We start from the raw sequence: 20494 nt of genomic DNA, 5'->3' as shown, positions 1-20494 counted from the left end.
AAATGTGTTATGTAGCTGAAATCTGTTTCTTTTCAATCAGCTTTGTTTTTTAAAGGTTTTCAAATAAAAAAAAATCTGTCAAAATAATTGTATCTGTTTTGTGTTTTTATATTGCAAAATATATTATAAAAACATATTAAATATTAGCAGCAAAGTATACAGTATAACAGAGTGTACAGAATTATGAAAAGTACCCTTACTTCCCAGTAAAAATGAGCAAACGGAATGGAGGTGATGATTTAAAACATTAAGGGTAGATTATGAAGGGGGTAAAATTACTAATTACAAAAACAAAATTACTCTCAAAACCCACAAACTTATCTTCCTTCAGTATCAAATGCCCTTCTAACTTTTCAGTCCTTTCTTTTTTGTCCGTGAGCTATCCCTAGTCTTCTGTTTACTACCTATAACAGAAACATGATTAATCACAGATCACAGCTGCCACAGAACTCCGCTCTTGCCACAACAGTGGCGCTCAAAAAGAAATTGATTAATCAATTACTGAAACACAACACCGTCACCCAGATAAAACAAAGTGCTGAAATTCTTCCGACAGTAGTGTGTCTCTATTACAGACTCTGAAGGTACGGTCTAGGGGCTGTAGCAGGGCCAGTCAACAACTGTCACTAGTCCTGGTCTAGTCCTCACAACCTGCACTTCTATAACTGTATTGATCTATATACTGTACTCATACCGATACTTACAGTATTGTGTATTGATATAGGAAATTAAGAACTGTTACGAAACACTTCAGTGGAGTGGATTGAGAGGGCACTGGCTTTGAGTGGCCCTGGTCAACAAAAATAATCTAGTCAATTCACAGAAACTGGGCAATGATAAATCAGTTTCTAATCAGAAAACTCTTATGACAACATTGTGTTATTTGTAATGAACAGTATTTTTAAGGCTAAAATGCTATATGTACACTGCAGAGGAACCAAAATGCAAAATGCTAATTCAAAATCGTCTTAAAGGCAGAATTGAGTAAAGCAGGTACTGTATATTAAAGGCTACAGAAAAAAAGGGTGCATAAGCTCTCTGGTCAGCTGTAATATACTGAGATCCTTCAAATCAAGTCAGATGACACAGTCCCCTGCCACCACTGATATATACATGGTAAACAGCCTTGTCTTGTTTGTGTGTTTTATTATGACTGAATCACCAGGAAGCGATAATAATCTGAAAAGGGGGGAAAGTATTGTTGAAACTGAGTGTTGAAGATAGAGAAACACAAACACCTTTGTCATTTGACCTTTAGCAGCAGAGTTGCAAGTTCGCTCTGCATTGTGAGTTTTGCAGTGCAGAGGATGTGGCTTGATCTGAGGTACTGCTGTGTTTATGAGGAGAAAATAGACGTTCCGCGTGTAGGCTGTGAAACCACAGCTCATGTTCCGTGTGGCAGAGAGTCTGGGAGGACAATGGCAGCCGCAGGATGTGGTGATAAAGAATGCACAAACAAGCTAGGCTTGCACCGAGCAGTGCCCTAGAAATATTTAGGAGACATCTGTGAAGCTGCAGCTGTTGGCTTCTTGATCTTAATTGTTCTTTTTGTCACAAGGCATTTCTGAATCGGACGGGGAGGGGGTGGGGAGGGCAGAGCAAAAGCAAATTTGTCCATGTTTGCACAGATCCTAAAAACCCAGATTAAAAAATTACCAGAAGAATTAAACTCACTTCCCTATAAACTTAGAAAATTAACCTAAGCAATTGTATTGTATGAAGTAAATAAAAGTGTAGCCAATTAAATCCCTTACTTTACAGCCAGTAAAACCCACAAGCATGAAGGAAATACATTTTGTTTTGAAAGAGATCATAATTGCATGCAAAATGTCAAATAATTAAAATAATAAAGAAATGTCTTAAAGCTGAAATTTGGATGGTAAAGAGCTTCTTCACTTTGTTTAACAAGACATAGTCTACACACACATACACTGTACTGTATATACAGTACAGCATATGTTTCTGTTTAGGTGGAAAATCGGTACTTATTGAACAATAAGTAAATTTATCATCTCATCATAAACCAGTCACCCTGTAAAACTAGCGAATTTAAAAATCTTCAGCTCATTAGTCAATTATAAATAGATTACATATTTTATCATTTTGTTAGTGTGTTGACTCACAGAGAACTCCTGTTCTAACCCAAACTGGATGAGCCCAGGCAGCCTGAGACATATAGACTATCTTAGGTACTTAAAATTCCTCAGTAATCTTTCTTAAAGATGTTGAGTTGTTTGTGAGTCCTGGGCTCCAACAGTCTGGTATATTTATAAATCGACTTGTCAATTTGTTATTAATTTTAGAGATTTTACAGACTGACTGATAAACTGAAGATATTAACTGAAGTTCAAGAGAAATGTCAATTCCATTCAGCTGTTTCTAATCATAATCAATTCTGAAATTAACTATATATATATCGATACGCAAACATCTGCTTCTGCATTTGTCTCGACCTCTCTCCTCCACCCCATCCCCAATCTTGCCTCCTTTTCCTACTGCCCTTTAACCAAGCAGATGAAGCCAAAACTGTCCTTCCTAAAATGCCCAGTCACAAAGCATCCAGTTCTTGGCTGTTATTGTCCCTCATGACATGTAGAAAAAGCTGCTTTGATAAGATTGGGGGAAGTTTGGAGTAGTTATGGCACTGGGCTCTTGCATGTAAAGACACAGGTTAGCATCTCTTGCAGTTGTAAGAGTAAGTAAATAGGTTCCAGGATTTGCTGGGGTCAGCCTGGGAAGGACTGGTGTCCCATCTCTGTCTGCTTCATGCTGCGGATGAAGACTTAGGCTACAGCCAGATGAGCCTCTGAGCTCAGGTATGGACTATGCAATATTTATAAACTGACTGACTGAGCTGGTACATTTGCCTCTTATTTTATAGACTTACCAGTTGCCCATGTAAACTGTAACAGTGATGTATGCAATTAGATTATTTAATTCTTTGGTGTCCTTCCTCAAGTAGTGAGTAAGAATCCTGTGTTTAGTTATTAATAAACGGTTATTCTCATTCACCTTCTTACCTAAAATGTCACCAATTTCTGGTTTCCGATGTTTTTCATCAGACGCTCAAAATGTTTTTTTTATTTTCAAGAGTAGCATTTTTGAGGATCAAAAGAGATCAATTTCTCTTCCGTTTTGAGCACAGTAAGTTGTGATAGCTACTGAAGTAAAATTCTGGAGGTGTTTAGTGACACCTGCTGATGAGCAAATGAAATTACAAAGACGTGAAAACATGAATATACTGTAACAGAAAGAGTTACATAGAAGAGTAGGCCATTCAGCCCATCTACTTTTAGGTAGATCAAATTAAGAATATTGATTATATTTTTCATATGTCTCCAGAAATCCTAAACATATTTCATTCATAGCTGCATATCAAATACTTTTGTTCTAAATGTTCTATAATACATATTTTTTAAATATATCTTATATACAAGTAGAAGTACTATTGTTAATATTTTCAGCTGTTAAAAAACTTATTGCCTTAAGATACACACTCTTCACAATAATATCTTAATCTTTTTGTTTTCATTTTAAGAGTGCATAATAACAATTATCATTTACATTCCAAAGAACATCATCACTGGGAAGGTAAAACTCAATAAACCAACGTGCTTTGCATAAAATATTCTAGCCTCCACTTTATGACCCTGTGTTCCCTCCCTGTTATAAAAGATACACAGTTCAAGAATACTTAGGCAATTCCACATGACATGTTGAAACTGTGAAATTAGAGAGCCCCGTGTGGCTCAAGGGGGAAAGGCACTTGCTGAGTCCTGTATTCCAGACATTACCAGTTTAATCCATCCATCCACTTTCTATCTGCTTTAATCAAGCCAGAGCTGTAGCCAGCAACAGGTGTGAGGTTGTATAGGCCTTGGACAGGACCCCAGTCTATCACAGGGTAGACACACACACTCGCACTATGACCAATTTTTCCAGAAGCTAATTAACCTACCAACGTTATTAGACTGTGGGAGGAAACTGGAGCGTCCGGAGGAAACCCACATGAACACGGACAGAACATACAAACTCCACACAGATGAAAAAAAAAGATGTCTTATTCTAATCTACCCCACTCCATCCCAAGCAAAACAGAGTAAGAAACACTTGTCATTAACTAGCTAAAAACCAGGTAGCTGCACATGTGGGATATGGACATGACATGCCCAAAGTCTCATGAGCCTCTTGGAGCCACATGCTACAAGCACCTAAAAATCTCACAGCAAAGTTAACATCTTTTTGAATTTGAAATACATTATCCAAGTTGGTGCTGCACATTGGTGGTGGTGGAGGGGAGTCCCCATTACCTGTAAAGCGCTTTGAGTGGGGTGTCAAGAAAAGTGCTATATAAGTGTAAGCAATTATTATTATTAATTATAGTTTGAACTAAATATTAATGTTATGACTTTGTGCTTCAGGGGGTGAATACTTTCTACGGGATGCTGTGCCTGTCACGATTATAGTCCCCCCTCCTTAAGGGTGCTCCAGCCCTTTCACTTGAGACTTTATTCTGTGCACCTGTTTCCTATTCCCAGCCCACCTTTAAAGCCAGGCGCTGTCGCTCATCCGGGCTCTGCATCTGATTTCCGTATCGTGCGAGTCTGGGACCTGGAAGCCCCTGGTCCCGTTAAGGTTTTAATCTCGGTTCCTGTTCCTGTTCCCTGTCCGCCGGTTCCGACCCGGCCTTCGTGTTTTAATTCCGTGTTTTGATGGATCTCCTGGTTTTTGTGTTTTGGATACTCTCTAAGGATTACTCTTTTGGATTGTTTGCCTCGGCCACACCTCCCCCGTGCACCAGCGCACCTTGGACACATCCCCCTGTCTTCAGCCCCGTATTCCTGCATGACGTTTCCCTAGTGTTTCCCCACTTCTTCGGATTGTGTCGTCCGCATAGGGTCCGGTAAGAACTGTTCGTTACAGTGCCCATGCCGCTCTGATACTGACAGTATCACACCTTCAAAAATCCACATCATTGGCCTATGACTTTTTATTTTCAATGTTTCTAGAAGGTTTTATAAATAAGACCAGGTGATGGAGGAACTTCCAATACAGGAAAGACCCGAGGCAGGGGGCTGTCTTTGAAGCGACACAGGTTGGCACTAGGTGTGACATGGAGACTGCTCCTCTGTGATGATGATCCCTGCCTTGTTGTGGGCTATCATATACACTTTGAGCTTTGCTCTAGTACTGTATATAGTATAGAGCCTAGAGTGAACAATGGGCGAGAGATAAACACAATTCGCATCAGTTATTGTCTTGGCACGAGGTAGATCGTGCCACACTAATACATCAGAACCCTACAATCCAAAGATTCTATGCCATCACACAGAAGGTTACTGCTAATGGCCGAGAGCTCAAGTGTCTCTCAAGCCAGGATTGAAATTTTCCCTAGGAGAGATCTGAACACGATGCCTCCAGGCGATGCACCATTGTGTCAGGGCTCAAAGAAAATTGTTATTTCGAAAAATGTCAAAACGTGGAGTGATGCAGTGCATATGTGCATCACTGGTATTACTTTTCATGTGGTGGTGCTATATTACTTTAGAAGGTAAAATATATGTATACAGATCTGCCTGTTATGTATTAAAGAAAGCTGGCTGTTGCTTCTCAATGTGCCTCAAGTTCAGATGTAACTCATCTCATTTGCACAGAATCCAGCTCTGCATAAGGTCAATCTGTCTTACAAAACAAGCCTCTGAAGTAGTACCATAAATATAATAATTTGCCAATTCATTCTGTTTCCACTGCTGGCTCAAAACCAGGAGACACCTGAAAGAAGGTGTTACTGAAAGAATTACTGATTTAATGTGTTTCAGTCACTGTGGACATAGAAACTCCACAAAGATATCATCCCAGGAATTGAACCCAGCACTGTTAAACACTGTGCCACCATGCCACCCTTTAATAACATTAATTTTATTAAAATGAGCTGAACTGCTCCTGTGGAAGACAAGGCTCAGGGAAGGACTGCAGGTGTGGTTTTTGTACTGATAGTCAATGTGTGTCAGGCACTGTGGGCACTCCCAGCACAGAAATACACCGCAGAGTCATCCACTGCCAAAGCTGTAGACTCCAGAGTGAAATGGGACCAGTTCTGCCTGCTTGAGCTGAACTGGTCCACTGTGGGGGGATCTACAGTCCCAGGAGCAGAAGAGAAAAACAGAGGCTTCAGCAAACTAGAGCTGTGCTGCCTGAACCAGTAGATTGAAGGGCTAGAAGATCCGGTCACCTCACAGTTTAGCTCAAAAGAACTTCCCTGTCTTTCAAATATTACTGTAGGATACTGCCGAACTGTCACAGACACAGCACCTGGAAGGAAAAAAAGGACAGCTGATTCAAATAACGGGGTAGAGATCAGCAAAAGTCTATCTCTTACACCATTATCCTAAAATTAATACTATTACAATCCTTCCATCCATTATTAGAAAGCCACATATTACTGGTGAGAGTCGTGGCGACACAGAGCCTGTTCCAGAGGCCCAGAGTACAAGGTGGGACTGCACGCTGCATGGAACAACAGCCTATTGCACTGCTCAGAAAGAAAATGTTGATTACATTCTTACAGAAAAGAAAGTGCATATGCTGAAAATGTAATTAATTGGTTAAAGAGCAGAGATTCTACAAAAACATACTGGTTTTGCTCTTCCATCATGCATTGAAATGTCTGATTACCATGTAGCCTTTTTCACTGACAAACAATCACAAATATTAAATAATGGCTGAAGCTGCTACTCTAATATGGAAAAACTGTTGTTTTTACAAGGGAGATAAATTGTGGACAACCAATGAAGAGCAGATTACTTTTTTTCAAACCTTTACTTTTTTATTATGGTTATTTTTTCAAACTGATGGAATCGAAGCTATCAGCAAAAACAAAGCTTCTGTGATTGTTACAACTCACCCCTGACCAGCAGCAGAAGTTGGAAGAGACGCATGATGCCTTGCTGCCACACGAAGGACTTGTCTCTCAGCTCTGAGTCAGAGTCTGTGTCTGCTGGGAGCTCCAGAGGAGGATCAGGAAGAGAGCTGGTGTGACAGAACAAGGTGTGATCACCTCTGGGGAAGAGCTGGTGGGTGTCAGAGAGCCTGAGGCCACCTCACGCCTGAACATCAGCCTCCTTTTCACCCAGCTGTGACCTCGCTGCTGAGAGTACCTATAGAGACACCTGGCAATGGAGAAGGAAAATTAACTCATGGCTTTGTACAAAGAAACTCCTTGTGCATGAAAGTCTTGATTTTAAAAACAGATTAATTTAAAAACAGGCTTAAGGCAGCAGTAAAAAAGCTTTCCACAGGAACATGAAAAATGCTCTCAAATGTCCTTCTCAATTCAATGTGAATTATTGGATCAGTTTTCTGAGAGAAACGGGTCATAATAATGAGTTCAGTCAACTACCTGTTGCTAAGTTCCCCTTCTCCCATGAATCATTTCACTAAGTAAAAATAAATAAATTGTATTGTGCTAACAAAAACAGCAGAGACTGATTATTGAGTTATTGAAGACTATTCTCTCTTTTGTATCTGCAGTGCTTCTGAATTAATGATGGTTTATCTCTGAGCTTGTAGAATGACTGCAGGTGTGGTTTTTGTACTGACAGTCAATGTGTTTCAGGCACTGTGAGTGCTTCCAGCACAGAAATACACTGCAGAGTCATCCACTGTCAAGGCTGTAGACTCCAGAATGAAGTGGGAGCCATTGGGTCTGGTTGCACTGAAATGCCCCTGTGTGGGGGGATCTACATTACCAGAAGCAACAGAATAAAACAGAGGATTCAGATCACTATGGCTCTGTTGCTTTAACCAGTAGATTGAAGGACTAGCTGACCCTGTCACCTCACAGTATATTTTTAAAGTACTGCCTTGTATTCCAAATTCTATTGTAGGATACTGCCGTACAGTCACAGAAACAGCCCCTGGAAGAAAGAAAAAAAGCAATTACTTAAAATAACAGGTTCAGGTTGGGGATTAGTCAGGGAAGACATTCCTCCTTAAAAGCTGTCTCAGGATTCACATTACTTGATTTCACACACAGTTCATTTGAATTGCATTGTTATGCAAATAATTGAGTCAGTGCAAATGCTTGAAAAGTTTTTCCTGACATGACGATTCCAAAATCTCAATGCTTGAGTCTGATTCAGATAGTCCTACCTCTCTTTAGGTACTATTAGAAATCTATCTTGTTTTAGAGCCTGCTGTCTTCTGCTTGATTTGTTTTTAGAATTATTTATAAATTATTATTTAGATGTATTTTTAAAATATAGGGAATAAATGGAGTTCTGTACCAAACCTTAGAAATAAGTACCGCTCAGCATGTTTCTCAAAAAGCTAAATCTGTTTGGTCTTAATATTTGCCAAGTGTCTTCTAAAACTGTAATGAGCACTGTCGATATGTATGAATAGAATCACTGTAACAGCTCACCCCTGACCAGCAGCAGCAGGAGAAAGAGACCCATGATGCCTTGCTGCCACACGAAGGACTTCTGTGTCTGTGTCTGCTGGGAGCTCCAGAGGAGGATCAGGAAGAGAGCTGGTGTGACAGAACAAGGTTTGATCACCTCTGGGGAAGAGCAAGAGGTCGTCAAAGAGCCTGAGGCCACCTCACGTCTGAACATCCGCCTCCTTTTCACCCAGCTGTGACATCGCTGCTGAGAGGACCTGCAGAGACACCTGGAGATGGAGAAGGAAAATGCACTCATGACTTTGTAGAGATACTCTTTTCACTGTGAAGCTGTTTTTCAAGCCAGATCTCACTAGACGAATGGCTTGATGCACCTAATCTCACCCTAATGTTTCTAATTTTAAATGTACTGGAGTTTATTAAGAATTATGTGTAAGCTGGCATGCTTTTTAACAAGCAGACATTTCAGGTGTGCATACATTACCCACCCACTCAGTAAGATTATTATTAATGTATTGTCTTGGCTGATAATTTCAAATCAGTATACAGTGGGTTTAATTACATATCTCTTTCCATGTCAATTTATGTACCAATGTGTTCTTTGCGGGAGCAATCTGGGTTCAGTTCTGTGTTTTGGGGTGCAGTGTTCCCACCCAACACATTCTGGCCAGGAACCACTGGATAACTGAAAGATTTGAAAAACTGATTATTTTCCCAAACCATTTTTTAAAGAAAAGATAATTTCACTTCTCTTTAACCTTCTCATATTCTTTCTTGTACGTTTGTACCTTCTTTTAGAAAACGTTGGAGATCATAATTTTTCAAACCTCCCCAGCTGCAAAACAACGGTGCAGTTAAGACTGAGAACAGCAGGTACTTCTTTATGCAAAGGGCTGTGGGAATCAGATTGTTGAAGCCCGTGAAGGACAACAATACAGGATTCATGGACAATCAATTTCTAGCAATGAGCAGAAATGAGCCAATAGCCATCTCTCATTTGTTATCTTTCTTTTGCTCTTATGTTACATCTTGGGAGAAATAAAATTAATAAGCATATGTCCTCTAATACGTTATTGGGCTCAGCAAGTCCCAAAATGCAACTTTAAACTTTTAGGATACCTTTAAGAAATACTTTTCCGCTGGAATTCACCATGTACTCTAAATACATTATGCTTAAAAACATTGTAACGCCATGACTGTCTTCTAGCTGACATGCTCCTATATTAACAACGGTGAAAGATAAGGCTCAGGGAAGGACTGCAGGTGTGGTTTTTGTGCTGATAGTCAATGTGTGTCAGGCACTGTGGGCACTCCCAGCACAGAAATACACCGCAGAGTCATCCACTGCCAAAGCTGTAGACTCCAGAGTGAAATGGGAGCTGTTGTGTCTGCTTCCTCTAAACCGGTCTAGTCTGATGGGATCTACATGTCCAGTACCAATAGAATAAAAAAGCAACTCCAGCTCATGTTCAGGGCCTTGCCTGTACCAGTACATATTGGGATTGCTGTGGTCTGTAATGGAGCAAGTTATGTTCATTGGAGAGCCAGACCTATGAACCAATGAAAGAGGAAACTGATGTGCAGACATAGCATCCACACCTGAAAGAGAGAAATGATACGCTTTCACTTACCCCACCTTACAGACATGTAGACAGTATACAGTGTAGAGCCTAAATCAAAATTCTACATTAAAATATCCTGTACTGCAGAAAAAATAACATGAAATCATCATCTTAATAACATTCTAGAATATTATTCCTAAAAAGTAAAAAAAAAAGAGAGCAATGGCAAGGATTCTTAAGTCCAAGATATCAATTGTTGCATTAGTCTGAGACTTGTAGAGCTAGAAAGAAACACAAGGAATTGAATTGATCATTTCTAACAGTGTAAACTCAATTTTGTAAGATGGAGGGTCTATGACCCTAGCCAGCGAGTTGGCGTCAGTCCACTCACTCTTCAGCAGCAGCAGCACCAGCACACAGGGTGACAGCATGGTCCTCCAGTCAGGTGTGTGTGAGCTCAAGGAGCAGAGCAGAAATACTCGTTCGGGTCACTGAGCACTGAGCACCCAAACTCCACCCCTGACACCCAGCCCTCCCAACCACACTTCACTCTGCAACTATTGTTTGAGTCCCAGTAACTGTCATCTCAGAGCATTCCTATGTTTGTTTCAAACTATTGCTTGAAAAAGTACTCCTTAGCTGATCTGTGATCTCTTATATTTTTAAATGAAAACCTTCTGCAGATTTAGTTTTTAATTATTGCTTTACTTTTTCAGTTATGCTCAATTCCAGGTTAATTCCAATGTTTCAAAGCATAGGGGTGTCCCGGACACTGCAGTCAGGATAAGCACAGCAGTCATTGCCGAACAATGAAAAAATATTTAGTAATGTTAAAGTAATGGTATTTGAACAGATATTGCAATGTACAACGAAAACTGCCACTGGATTTTTAGGAACCCCACCCCCTTATTCTTCAATGGAGAGTAACTTAGACAGCATCATCGTGCCCAGCTCCAGGAGCCAGCTGTATGCTCCTGTGAGGTTTTTGTTCGGGGGCCCTGTGTGCCTCAGTCACTGTGTCTACTCCAGGCACAGTAATACACTGCAGTGTGGTTCACTCTCAGGCTGTCTGTGCGCAGGCTGAGGAACAGGTCTTCTTTTCTCTCTGGTATAAAGTCTTTCACCGGAGAGTCATCAAACATCCCCTTGCCCCTGGAGCAAAAGAGGAACTCCATCTCTCCACTGCCATGCTGTCTGTACCAGTAGAGATCTGGGTTGGAGGTCCCACTGAGAGTACAGCTCATCTCGGCTTTCTCTTCTGGTAACTTGGCAATGTAGCGTGGGCTCTGCTCAATCACAGTCTGTGCTGAAATACCTGGGGAAAAATAACTATTGGTCTCTGTAGAAACAGCCAGACTGAATTTACCATGGAAAAACAAGAGCTGATTAGACTGAATGAGCATTTACTAGAAAGACGAGCAGTAAAATGAATTTTGTTGTTTCCTCCAAAATGTCATGATCCCCTCTTTTGCATAAGGGCCAAAAAAAAACATTAGGAACATTGTCTCAGATTTAACTGAAATACACCTTAGGCATTCTTCAAACATTTACTTCTGTTGTATTTCTGAACATTTTTTACTTCAAACATGAATTGTTTGTTTTGCACTAATGCCCTCCACCTGCTCTTAAAAAGTATGTTTAAGGTAAGAAATATAGAACATCTCATTTGTCATATCTCTGCTAATATTATTTTATACCACATTTTCATGCTTAAAATTGTGTTTGTTTGTTTTTTTCAGAAAACAGTGAGAACATTTTCTGGTTTCAAAAGCTTAGAAAACCACCCTTGTAAGGTTTACCAATACAGACACATAACTTGGAAAATCCTTAAAAGCCTCATCTGTGTAACAAAGCCTAACTAAATCACTTAATCTTCAGGTGTTCAAAGTCCTGTTAGGAGCTTCAGTACTCCTAACTGCACCCCAGCTGAAACCCTGCGGCCTGTGACCCCGCCAGCAAGTTGCTGTCAGTCCACTCACTCCTCAGCAGCAGCAGCACCAGCAAACAGTGTGACAGCATGGTCCTCTAGTCAGGTGTGTGTGAGCTCAGCGCTGACAGCAGCAGGGCACTGTGGAGCTCAGGGAGGGAGTCCAGACCTGTGTGAGCTCAGAGCTCTTCCCCTCTGCTCTGTCCACACCCCTCGCGATGAAGGAGGAGACCTGGCCCTCTCCAATGCTTCATCGGTTGATGACTCATCACATAGTTCCTAGACAGTTCAATCTTCAATCTTGTAATGTACCCAGAAGATGTGAGAAGATCACTGGCTGATATGCCTAATAAAGCTGCACAGTGAGAGTCACTTGTAACGAGTGCAGAAATTAAATACAACAAAACATAAAACTACAGTTAATATATTAATTTATGTCTAAATCTGGTACAAATTGATATTGGTATTCATGCACATATATATTTTAATGTATGTGTATTTTTAATATTTCACCAAGAATGTACTTTCCCAGTATCCTTTCCTTCATTTTCTAGACACTTCATCTAACACAGGGTCACAGGGCCTATCCTGGCAAGCACCAGGTGCAAAACAGAAAACACTCTTGATGGGATACCACACACACACACATTCACACCAGGGCCAATCTTCCCAGAAACTAATTAATGTTTGACTGCTGCAAACTTTAATGCAAACTCTAACTAATTTGCATTAAAATGAATTATGTTTATGAGGGTGACACAGTGGTAAGCATTACTGCCTCACAGCACTGGGGCCCTGGGTTCAATTCCAGACCTGGGGTGCTGTCTGCACGGAGTTTGGACATTCTCTCCTTGTTTGTATGTGTTTCCTCTGGGTGTTCCAGTTTTCTTCTGCAGTCCAAAGACATACCGGTAAGTTAATTAGCTTCTGTGAAAGCTGGCCCTGGGGATGCGTGTTTGTATCTGTCTGCCATGCAGTGGACTGGTGTCCTGTTCAGGGTATCCCCTACCTTGCACTTGGTTGCCAGGATAACCTCTGGCTCTCCTGGAATAGGATGAATGAATAGATGGATGAATGGTGTGTAACATTTAAATAAACTTTCAAACACAGCTGTATGATTCATATACTTGTTGATTTTGGGTTTGTGGTCTTGAAGTTCAGTTAATTGAAATAAGGGAAGTGCCTCATTATATTTTGTACCTCACACAAACTCGGGAGAGTCTGCCAGCTCCAGGAGCCAGATGTAAGCTCCTGTGAGGTTTTTGTTCAGGGGCCCTGTGTGCCTCAGTCACTGTGTCTACTCCAGGCACAGTAATACACTGCAGTGTGGTTCACTCTCAGGCTGTCTGTGCGCAGGCTGAGGAACAGGTCTTCTTTTCTCTCTGGTATAAAGTCTTTCACTGGAGAGTCATCAAACATCCCCTTGCTCCTGGAGAGAAAGAGGAACTCCATCTCTCCACTGCCATGCTGTCTGTACCAGTAGAGATAGGGACTGGAGGTCCCACTGAGAGTACAGCTCATCTCGGCTTTCTCTTCTGGTAACTTGGCAATGTAGTGTGGGCTCTGCTCAATTACAGTCTGCGCTAAGAAACCTGGGAAAAAGAAACCTGTTAGCAGGGTAGAAAACAGTGAGCTTGAAATTACCATGAAGCAAAATGATCTAACCTCTATGCAAAATTTCCTACTGCAATCATTTTTTTAAATGTAAATTAAATTGAACATGTACAGTATAAGTGTAGTTCTTTTCTGTTCATTTTCTCGTAGTAACATTGATTATCCCTACATTTGCACACACACTGTATGAAAACAATTTCTTCCAGATACTGATGAGCACGTTTTTCCTCTTTTGAAAAGCTTAGAAAACCACTCTGTAAGAATTACCAATAGGGACACTAACAATACAGCAGCTTGGAATGTTGCATTTTAAATCCTAACTAAATCACTGTATTTTAATCTTCAGGTGTTCAAAGTCCTGTTAGGAGCTACACTACTCCTGACTGCACCCCAGCTGAAACCGTGCAGCCTGTGACCCCGCCAGCAAGTTGCTGTCGGTCCACTCACTCCTCAGCAGCAGCAGCAGCAGCAGCACCAGCACACAGTGTGACAGCATGGTCCTCCAGACAGGTGTGTGTGAACTCAGCGCTGACAGCAGCAGGGCGCTGTGGAGCTCAGGAAGGGAGTCTAGACCCGTATGAGCTCAGAGCTCTTCCTCTCTGCTCTGTCCACACCCCTCACGATGAAGGAGGAGACTTGGCTCTCTCCAGTGTTTCATCGATTGTCTTGCCTGTGATGGCCTTGTTAATGAAATCATTTCCACTTAGCAGCACAGGGGGACTTATTTCTTCAGCAGATGCACTGTCCATACAGAGAGGCGATATGAAGAATTTTAAATGTAAAAGTTGATCTCACACACACACATCATTTACATTTAAATATTTTAGGACACACAATCACATTGTTTTCACTTATACTGTATATATATTTAAATACTGTGTCAAAAATGTTTCTCAGATACCTTTTAATATTGCAATTCAGTTCTGAAAGATCTACAATGTATTCCTTAGTTTTATTTAGATTTAAAATCTAGTTGGGCAGTGCTGACACCCATCTGGCAAGTAGGTGTTTTGTTCGCATTGAAAGTAAATATCCTGTTTTACAAATTATGGGTAACATTCTTACAAAACCACTACTGACTGCTATCTGGTTGAACATCATGTGAATATTATTTATGGCTCTTACAATGCGGATAAAAAAGGACAGTGAAATGTTAGTCACTGACTATAGTGGAGTGCAACATATTTAAACTTCTGTTTTATGGCAGTGCTTTCATTTTTACATCTTGCAATATTACTACTTCAAGGCTGATGACAGTCTGCCAGCTCCAGGAGCCAGTTGTAAGATCCTGTGAGGTTTTTGTTCAGGGGCCCTGTGTGCCTCAGTCACTGTGTCTACTCCAGGCACAGTAATACACTGCAGTGTGGTTCACTCTCAGGCTGTCTGTGCGCAGGCTGAGGAACAGGTCTTCTTTTCTCTCTGGTATAAAGTCTTTCACCGGAGAGTCATCAAACATCCCCTTGCCCCTGGAGAGAAAGAGGAACTCCATCTCTCCACTGCCATGCTGTCTGTACCAGTAGAGGAAGGGGGTGGAGGTCCCACTGAGCGTACAGCTCATCTTGGCTTTCTCTCCTCGTAACTTGGCAATGTAGCGTGGGCTCTGCTCAATTACAGTTTCTGTTGAAATACCTGAAAAAGAGATGAAAAGCCAACTCAGCTTGTTTGACAGACAATTCTTCCTGAAAAATTAGAGTCTGGAGAATGTGCACAAAAAAGATGGGCTTTCCATGAAAAAAATTGATAATTTCCAGATGTAATTGGAGCACATAGTCTCTTTACAATTATTTATTGTGCTAAATGGCAACCATGGCTTTGTCTCCCAGCTGTCACATGCTGCGTTTCGCCTTCAAAGTAAAACAAAACATGGCAAAAGACAATTTAAGCTTTTTCTTAAAGAACCAGCTAAAGCAAAATGACATTCTTATAAAAGCCCCTTCAAGGGGCTATGTCACCATTGTGCTCAAAACAGAGCTCTCCAGAGGTTTCTGTGGTGGGGCTCCATTTGTGAGAACAGCCATGTGCAGTGTATGAGCAGTAGTAGACTCCACTGTTATCCTGAACAAGAGACTTTGTTTCCAGACTTTAGGTACTTCCATTCAGTTGTCTGGCTTAAAAGGTGGGTCCCCATGTGTGCCTGGTCCAATGGCCAGAACCTGGAACTCGAGTTCTGATCTAGAGTTCTGCCTATACTACAACATTTGAGGGTTGCTGAAATTTTCCACACTGCACATCAAACTGGCTTGAGATCCAGCAGGCTGTGCAATGGAGGAGGGAGACTGAAGGACAAACGGAACTTCCACAGCAGAAACACCAGGAGCTCAAAAATGGACAAAGGGAGACAAAACACAGCTTAGTGTGTCACTGAAAAAAAATAAATCGAAAGAAAATTAAGAGACTGAGACAGGAACAACAAAAGTCCACCAGGAAAACTCATCTGATGAAAAAGTGGTAAAGAGTCAGGAATTCCATTCAAATGTGACACAAAATAAAAAAAAAAAAACAAATGAAATGAAATGAGATGAGCACAAAGATTAATAAAAGGAGATAAAGTTAGCTTCCTACCACTTACAATGAACTTGAACTTGAACTTACAATGCATAAATACCGAAAGGAGCAGTAAAATGAATGTCATGGTCCTCTTCTTGAGAGCCTAGAAGAACAGCACTTCTGTAAGTCTGCTCTGCCCTAAGCAAGAAAGCAGCTCCACGCCTCCTTTCAGGGCTGGGCCCAGATAGGCAAAACACTCAGACTCTGAAAGCTGTGCAGGACAAGCAATGAACAGTGTTTGATTCCAGGCAGCTGTCTCGCTCAAACCAAGAGAGGTAATCTCACAGGGCTGCAGCAGGCTGACTCTCACTGGTTGTGAGTGAAGGTGAAACTGGGCTGGATCACATCTACAATTTTCCATCTAGTGCAGATTTTGCATGATTCTTATTCTTTAAATTTCAAGTTCAAGTTTATTGTCGTTATACGCATATACAAGTATATGGTATAACTAAATGGTATTTAGCTAGCTCTCAGATGGTAAGATGTACAAAAAAAACAACAATACAATTGCACAGGCACAGGCAATGTGCAAAACACCATCAGATGTGCAAAATCAAACATCAACAGAATGAAATAAGGGATAGAAAATTATGGGGAGTGAGCTTCTTGACATGTGAGGTAGAGGTAGATTTCAATGTGTGTTTGAGTTTTGATAAAGAGAGAAGGCACTGTGAGGGTTCAGATCGTAGGTGACAGAGGCTGGGAGTTTAATAGTTTGATAGTGCGGGGGTAAAAACTGTCTCTGAGTCTAGTAGTCCGGGCCCGAATGCTCCGGTACCGTTTTCCAGATGGTGGTACCGTTTTCCAGATCATCTCTAGTTTATTTAATTGAACAAATCACTTCTTTACTTGATCACAGTTAACTTTTTGCAGGTTTTCAGAAATTTGCTGGGTACCTTTCAAGTCTGCAGGACTGGGGCTCTCTAGGACCAATGCTGGAAACTCCTGACATAGATGGACAGATAAACTGAGAGAACAGAACTAAATAACTACATGAGGGCATTCTGTGGGTAATAAAGAGAAGCAGTGTAATTCTATAATATTAACTGCTCATTTCTAAAATGTAACAAGTAACATGATGGAGATCCCCAGATTTGTCACTAGGCTAGAAGCAGAACTAAACAAAGGACAAAACAGCATCAAGGCCATAGTCGAAACAAAGTTAGACTGCCCTGATGAGACCCAATGGAAAACTAGTCTGCATCTGTTACAAGTCTGGGCAGTTTATTTATGTGGCTATCAATAAAGATAATAGTATCTCCTTCAATTGAACTCTTTCAATTTACATGAATTGTTCCATAAACTGTAAGTATAAATACTGTATAAGTAAAATGTCAGCCCTTAGAAAGGGACCTGGACTCAGTTCATCATGTACTCCCTCAGTTGTTATAACTGAAGTAAAGAAACACTTTACTGTTTATTTAGAAAGAAAATGTTGAAGATTTATCGCTGGCACTCAAGATTCCTCCTCCAAAGTTGTTTTGCCTGTTAATTGAACTTACATTTCAATCGAAGTATCAGTTTTTTTAATGTAATTTTGCTTTAAATCACACCTTTTCAGGGTGAAAACACTGTCAGAGAACTTTGTCAAGTGAAGGTGCATCATAGAACAATGAGGACCCGAGGGAAGAATGGAACCTACCCACCAGTGCTCAAAAATGGTAACTAGGATCTACACAACAGGAAAACAATCACTCGTTCTCAAAGTTTGATTAATTAATAATTTAACAACCTCACTAAATTCAACAGTATATCATGTGTTCATCCTATAGTACATGTGGTGTTAATAAAGCAAGGTTACTTTACCAACCCCTGTAAAAACACAATGGCAGTGAACATATACAGCGTGATCTGCAACGTAAAGTGACTGGTCTGAACGTTTTATTACAGACTTTAAGCCTCACAAGTGTCTGGTGACTGTCTGTTAACTCCCTTCTGTAGGCCTCTTTATGGCCTGAATTGCTGACAACATTAGAATGGCAGTAAACCGCAGGAGTCTGATTTCTATTAGGCTATAAATGTGAGGATTTTGAGACGTCATTTCTTAAAGGATCTCAGAGTCTATGTCTATATCATATCTATCTATGAAGGCAAAACAAAGAAAATCATATGGACATGCTACTGGGGTTATTTTTTAAGTTTGCATAACAAGCACTGCCCTCTGCTGTTCAACTGATAGAACTGCCCAAGAGGTTTTTGAATTGAGGCTCCGAGGCTCTGTAGTGCTGTGTCTAAACTGCTAGCGCAGTAATAGACAGCGGAGTCATTGAGCTGGAGGTCTGTCAGTGTCAGTAAGAAGTTCTTTCTGTCAGGTCTGCTGGCTGACAGTCTCTTGTCCTCAGACTCATTCTCAGCTTCCATCCCTTCATACCTGGAGAAGAGCAGCAGCCTCAGACCCTCCTTGGGATCCTGCCTGTACCAGTACATGTACTCATCAGTCGCGTTCTGTTTGCACACCAGATGAACAGCTTCACCACTGTGTCCTACTGTAAACTTCTCCTGCCACACAGATGTCCTTGCCAAAGTGTCTGGAAGAAAAGAAGAACTAATTTAGGAGCCTGGTAACATGTCCGCGCTTCATGCATGCATATGTTTTTCAGCATATGGCACATACGTGAGATTGTTCATATTGGAGCTGTTTTCCTTTTTTTTCATTTCTGTAAAACTGTACACTTCTTGTGTTTGCTGCCCAAAGGAAAACATTACAAATTAGCTCAGTTTTTGTAGGGTTAGAATCTGCTGTATCTTGTGTCATTGTCAAGACAAATGTTTAACCCCGAAGCTGCGCAACAACAGGTACGCTACTTACGAGCCAGCGAGAGGAATAGAGTGGCGACAAACAGGAGCATGATGAACTGCAGTGAGGAGGCACAGAAGGAGTCGGTTCAGTGCTGTGTCTCAGGGTGGAGAGCTCTCCCTGCTGGGCACCAGTGCCTTGTAGGATATCAGTCACTTTGGCTAATGTTTGTGGGGGGTTGTGATGCAGGTGTAGCCTGATGACGACTGTCTCACAAATAACACTGTGGACACATCACAGTGGACAAAGTATGCTGAAAACTTTTTCTAAGTTAAACGTATTCCATTGACACATACTATAAACAGATTGGAATGACAGGACAACAGCCAAGTCCATTCATTCTGAGAACCAGGAGAGAAGGATAATAAATATATTGGATAACTCTTTCAAAGTCCACTAAAAAACAACATGATACTTTTCACGTGCAATGCTTTAACTACACAACGTCATTTTGGTAGGTGTCCAGAGTGACATGTGACACTTTTCACAGGCGAACATTGGGTGACATTTTTCACTTCCCAAGCAATGGTGTGTATAATGTGTGTGCAGACAGGACATTGGTGTAAAAGGGAAGGACACTGGTGTTATTTAATCTACATTAGGAAGTGCAAAATAGTAGGGGCAGTCCTTTTCATCATTTCACCTTTCCCTTGACCAGAACACTTGATGGAAGCTGAGCCATTCTATTCACAAACATTGTTACCTTGAATAGATTAAATCTGCACTTATGCCCTTCAGAAGCCATTGTAAATTTGACAGCCCGCACTTGATGGAGAATTTACACTCAACTGAAGACTGATATCAGGTGCTGAGTGTGGTTTGACAGACTGAGTGATGTCTATTCCATACAAGAAAACTTGCTCTGAAATGTTAGCCTCTGCTGAAGCTCCAAGGTTTTTGTAGCCCATGCTTGATGCAGTGCCGCCCTCTAGTGTTAGCTGATGACTACAGTTCTGAACTGAGGCTCGGGTGGCTAGATCTCTGTCAGTGGCTGTGGAACGTTTTCACTCTGAAGTCTGCTAGATGTCAATCTCTTGACCTTGGACTCATGCTCAGCTTTCAGTCCTTTCTGCTTGGATAAGAACAGCAGGCCACAGGCCCTCTCTGTAACAGTGACTGCACCAACTTGTGTTCTTATTATTATCCATTTGACATGAATTACTTCTCCCAGCAAACCTATCTCACAACTGCAACAGCTGAGAAAAGATCACTTTATTGGCCATATACAATTTCTAGCATTAGGAATTCATCTTTTCACATACCCCACCTTGCTCTCCATGAGACACACAGACAGGGAGAGAAGCTTGGGGTCAGAGCGCAGGGTCAGCCATTGTACAGCACCCCTGGAGCAGGGGGGGTTAAGGGCCTTGCTCAGGGGCCCAAGCAGTAGGATTCCTCTGCCAGCCGCAGGATTTGAACCAGCAACCTTCCAGCCATAGGTGCACTGCTCTGCCCAGAAACACCTAAAATAAGAAAATCCAATTCCTTTCATCATATATGCACTGTGTTTTTGTCTACAATACTTTTTTCCACTTTTTCCCAAAAGATGCACAGAAAAAAACAAGTCTTCCAGAACTTATTCTTTATTTTGGTCTAACACAGTTCTTTAGCAATGAAATTATACCAATTTCTCAGCACAGAAGTGA

General features: G+C 41.1%; 2 long non-coding RNA genes across 2 annotated transcripts; both read right to left on the bottom strand.

Moving 5' to 3' along the window:
• Window positions 1–6025: 6025 nt before the first annotated feature.
• On the bottom strand, window positions 6026–8582 carry LOC107077822 (uncharacterized). The gene is made up of 3 exons (XR_001478809.2): window positions 8423–8582; window positions 6905–7916; window positions 6026–6312 (listed from the first exon to the last, which is right to left on the bottom strand). It is a non-coding gene; the product is annotated as an uncharacterized lncRNA (long non-coding RNA).
• Window positions 8583–13165: 4583 nt separating this feature from the next.
• Window positions 13166–16206, bottom strand: LOC107077818 (uncharacterized). The gene is made up of 3 exons (XR_011190152.1): window positions 16097–16206; window positions 13952–15133; window positions 13166–13482 (listed from the first exon to the last, which is right to left on the bottom strand). It is a non-coding gene; the product is annotated as an uncharacterized lncRNA (long non-coding RNA).
• Between the last annotated feature and the right edge of the window lie 4288 nt (window positions 16207–20494).

The sequence above is a fragment of the Lepisosteus oculatus genome, chromosome 8 (assembly GCF_040954835.1).
Source record: "Lepisosteus oculatus isolate fLepOcu1 chromosome 8, fLepOcu1.hap2, whole genome shotgun sequence".
Classification (NCBI taxonomy): domain Eukaryota; kingdom Metazoa; phylum Chordata; class Actinopteri; order Semionotiformes; family Lepisosteidae; genus Lepisosteus; species Lepisosteus oculatus.
The sequence above is the reverse complement of the archived record's forward strand: the minus strand, read 5'-3'. Positions and strand labels throughout refer to the sequence as shown.